Genomic DNA, 5,000 nt, shown 5'->3' on the forward strand with positions numbered 1-5,000 from the left:
AGAGAGAGAGAGAGAGAGAGAGAGAGAGAGAGAGAGAGAGAGAGAGAGAGAGAGAGAGAGAGAGAGATTCTCACAAGGCACTGAATTGAGGTGACCACGATCAAAACTTTTCTTCAGATTTTAACAAAATGTTAAACAAACAAATGAACTTTTTTTTAAAGCAAAGTCCTCAGTCGAACCGAAGACCTAAGTCATGAATACACATTTTATGAAAACCATCAACGATATATTATTATTATTATTATTATTATTATTATTATTATTATTATTATTATTATTATTATTAATTGCTAATCTAGAACCCAAGTTGGAAAAGCAGAATGCTATAAGTCAAGGGGCTCCAACAGGGAAAACAGCCCAGTGAGGAAAGAAAGGAAACCAGGAAAGATAAAAGATTTTAAGAAGAGTAACATTAGAATAAATAACTTCTGTAGAACTATAAAAACTTTAATAAAACAAGAGAAAGAGAAACAAGATAGAATAGTGTGCCCGAGTGTACCCTCAAGCATGAGAACTCTAACCCACGACCGTGGAAGTATAAATCTCTCTCTCTCTCTCTCTCTCTCTCTCTCTCTCTCTCTCTCTCTCTCAGTTAAGTTGTTGTGGTGAGCAGGTTACCATGGAAACAATACTTAAGACCAATCATGCAGCTATAATAGTCACGTTGTGTACAGCTTCACCCTCTTAATTAATCCTCTACTAATAATAACCCGTAATCTTCATTAATCCAAATGAATTTCCCTTCGCCAGGGAAACCTTCCCTCTAAGCGGATACGCACCACTATCTTGATTCAATCGGTTGACTACAAAATTAAACTTGTTTTGTTAAAGTTTTTATAGTTTATATCGAAAATATCTATTTCAATGCTGTTACTGTTCTTAACATATTTGATTTTTCCTTGTTTCCTTTCCTCACTTGGCTATTTTCCCTGTTGTGGCACCTGGGATTATAGTATTCTGCTTTTCCGACTAAGGTTGTAGCAAATAATAATAATAATAATAATAATAATAATAATAATAATAATAATAATAATAATAATTAAAAAGTGACAATAAATGTCGATGATTTTTGAATAGCAAGAAATATAATGGTTCTCAATTATTCTGTTACGACGTAGTAAATCAGTTATTTAGTTATTCATCTAAATTGCTAATGTCAGGAAGGAGTGTGAAGTATTTATTCATATTTCTGCACAGTTACCGGTATCAGGAGTTACAATGTACAGTTGAACACGGGTATTCCTGGTACACCTCGATCTGAGGAAGTGCAACCAGTAGGCATATACCCTTTCCACCAACCAAAAAAGGACACTTCAACCTGAGCTCTAAGAAAGTGCAACCAGTAGGTAAGACTCTTTCCACCAACCAAAAAAAAAAGGACACTTCAACCTAAGCATTAAGGAAATGCAACCAGTAGACATAGACACTCTCCACCAACCAAAAAAAGGACACTTCAACCTAAGCATTAAGGAAATGCAACCAGTAGACATAGACACTTTCCACCAACCAAAAAAAGGAGACTTCAACCTGAGCTCTAAGAAAGTGCAACCAGTAGGTAAGACTCTTTCCACCAACTAAAAAAGGAGACTTCAACCTGAGCTCTAAGAAAGTGCAACCAGTAGGTAAGACTCTTTCCACCAACTAAAAAAGGAGACTTCAACCTGAGCTCTAAGAAAGTGCAACCAGTAGGTAAGACTCTTTCCACCAACCAAAAAAAAGGACACTTCAACCTAAGCATTAAGGAAATGCAACCAGTAGACATAGACACTTTCCACCAACCAAAAAAAGGACACTTCAACCTAAGCAGTAAGGAAATGCAACCAGTAGACATAGACACTTTCCACCAACCAAAAAAAGGACACTTCAACCTAAGCAGTAAGGAAATGCAACCAGTAGACATAGACTCTTTCCACCAACCAAAAAAAGGAGACTTCAACCTAAGCATTAAGGAAATGCAACCAGTAGACATAGACTCTTTCCACCAACCAAAAAAAGGAGACTTCAACCTGAGCTCTAAGAAAGTGCAACCAGTAGGTAAGACTCTTTCCACCAACTAAAAAAGGAGACTTCAACCTGAGCTCTAAGAAAGTGCAACCAGTAGGTAAGACTCTTTCCACCAACTAAAAAAGGAGACTTCAACCTGAGCTCTAAGAAAGTGCAACCAGTAGGTAAGACTCTTTCCACCAACCAAAAAAAAGGACACTTCAACCTAAGCATTAAGGAAATGCAACCAGTAGACATAGACACTTTCCACCAACCAAAAAAAGGACACTTCAACCTAAGCAGTAAGGAAATGCAACCAGTAGACATAGACACTCTCCACCAACCAAAAAAAGGACACTTCAACCTAAGCATTAAAGAAATGCAACCAGTAGACATAGACACTCTCCACCAACCAAAAAAAGGACACTTCAACCTAAGCAGTAAGGAAATGCAACCAGTAGACATAGACACTTTACACCAACCAAAAAAAGGACACTTCAACCTGAGCTCTAAGGAAGTGCAACCAGTAGACATAGACCCTTTTGCCACCCACCAAAAATGGAGACTTCAACCTGAGCTCTAAGGAAGTGCAACCAGTAGACATAAACCCATTCCACCAACCAAAAAAGGAGACTTCAACCTGAATACACACCCTCTCCTCCCATCCAACGCTAAGCGATTTAACTCAGGTACGCACATTGCCCTTGCACTCGCACTGACACTAAGAAGATATCTAACTTAAATACGTATATTCACTTTCCACTTACAATAAGAAATCCTACTTAAGTATGCACACTCCTCTTTCACCCATCACTTAGAGGTCTAACTTAAATGTGGACATTGCCCTTCCAATCGCTTTAAAAGGGGATCTAACTTGAGAATGCATATTCACTTTCCACCCATCACTAAGAGGTACTTTAATGTGCACATTGCCCTTAAAATCACATTGAGAGATCTAACTTGAGAATGCACATTCCCTTTCTACCAATGACTAAGAGGCGATATAACTTGAAGTCGCACATTGCTCTTCTAATCACATTAAGAGGATATCTAACTTGAGAATGCATATTCCCTTTCCATCAATAACTAAATGGGGACTTAAGTACACACATCATTTCCCAATTACAACCACCATAGAGCCAACACTCGTACACAAATTCACTACCCAATTACTACCAACAGAAAAAAAAATTGTGCTTCAACATTACTGTCAACAGAAGACCTATGTATGCCAGCACATTCGCTTCCAAATTACTGCCACCAGAAGACCATTATTCGTACACCCATTCGTTTCTCAATTATTACCAATAGAATGCAATGTACGTACAGCCATTCGCTTTTCAATCACTACCACTGGTGAACCAATTAACGTACACCATTTCGCTTCCCTCTTACTACCACCAGGAGGACCAATGTACATACAACAATGTACTTCTCATTTACTGCCACTTTAATACAGTGTACGTGAACTCATTTGTTTCTCAATTACTGCCACCTGAATATATTGTACATACACCCATACGTTTTTAAATTTCTACCACCAGATAACGAATGTACGTACACTCATTCAGCTTTAATATTCCGACCACTAGATAACCAATGTACAAACACAAATTAGCTTTGATATTTCTGCCACCAGATAACCAATGTACAAACATAAATTAACTTTGATATTTCTACCAATAGATAACCAATGTACATACACACATGAGCTTTGATATTTCTGCCACCAGATAACCAATGTACATACACGTATTCGCTTTCCAATTACTGCCACCAGAGGACCAAAGTACATGCGATTATTCCCTACCCAATTACCTGTCAGGCGAACCTAAGTAGGCCTTAGTGGCCCAGTATTACTTTGTTCATAAGAGGGAACGTGTCTGCCTGAACAATCACAGCCCAGTAACTATCATGAGGAGCACCAGCACTCACACACACAGATTGCCCAGACCTTATTTCAGGACGGGGGCTCTTAGACAGTCAGTCATAGACCCCCCCCCCCCCCTCCAATGGCGAACGAGAGTAATAGGTCCTATCATACCAGTCATACCATTAAATGAAATTAACCATCGCCAAACTATCGTCATCATTCAAATGCTATATATCCCATTCCTCCCCCCCTGACCCGGAGTCACAGAACGCCCCCTTCCCTACAAATACCATTAATCATAATACTCCAATTTGACTTTCCCATCGTTCAGGGACTCACAGAGGCAGCAGCAGCAGGGACCCAAAGTCGTTTTCCGTTTGGGAATGAAATTCCAATAATAGTCTTGGGTGTTTTATCTTTTTGCCAATAAAGTAATAAAACAATACAATGCATCACAAAATTCAGCTGCCAAATGTTATTTCTGGGAATTACTTACACCACTGACGTTTTCCAATACATGCCCGCAAATATTCGATATATATATATATATATATATATATATATATATATATATATATATATATATATGTATGTATGTATGTATATATATATGTATATATATATACGTACATACATACACACACACACACACATATATATATATATATATATATATATATATATATATATATATATACAAACACACACACACACACACACATATATATATATATATATATATATATATATATATATATATATATATATATATATACCCGTATTTCCCGTGTCATAAGACGCACCTCTTTCCTGAAAGAATGACCTAAAAAATCAACCTGCGTCTTAACACTAAGAAAAATTTGTATAGGGAAGTTTGACAACCCTCAAACACCCAACTAATCACTTACAAATAGTCACTCAACCGACATAAAATATAAACCACCAATTATTCATATGTAATTAAAAAAATATTTTCATATTATGCTTCGTTTATTATAGTGCAATAGCAAGTTATTTGTTTTGGTAATCAGCTGATGACTCGCTAACTTCCTTCTACAAGCAAACAACTGTGTAGTGGTCTCCTGGCAGACGACGCTATTACAGTACATATTAGTTGTTTATGCACCATGTTTTTATTTTCTCA

The 5,000-nt window shown here is 37.1% G+C and overlaps 1 protein-coding gene across 2 annotated transcripts in view; it reads right to left on the minus strand.

Annotated features, from left to right (window-relative positions):
• LOC137615150 (ras-associated and pleckstrin homology domains-containing protein 1-like) overlaps positions 1–5,000 on the minus strand; it is a 127,827-nt gene that overhangs the window by 33,999 nt on the left and 88,828 nt on the right. The window contains exon 1 of one of the 2 annotated variants that reach the window (XM_068344783.1): positions 3,802–3,927. The exons of the other annotated variant lie outside the window; for it this stretch is intronic. The gene's annotated coding sequence lies outside the window, so the exon portion shown is untranslated. Of the gene's footprint in view, positions 1–3,801; positions 3,928–5,000 lie in introns of those variants that run through there. 2 annotated transcript variants of the gene reach the window in all.

This window comes from Palaemon carinicauda, chromosome 21 (genome assembly GCF_036898095.1).
Source record: "Palaemon carinicauda isolate YSFRI2023 chromosome 21, ASM3689809v2, whole genome shotgun sequence".
NCBI classification, from domain to species: domain Eukaryota; kingdom Metazoa; phylum Arthropoda; class Malacostraca; order Decapoda; family Palaemonidae; genus Palaemon; species Palaemon carinicauda.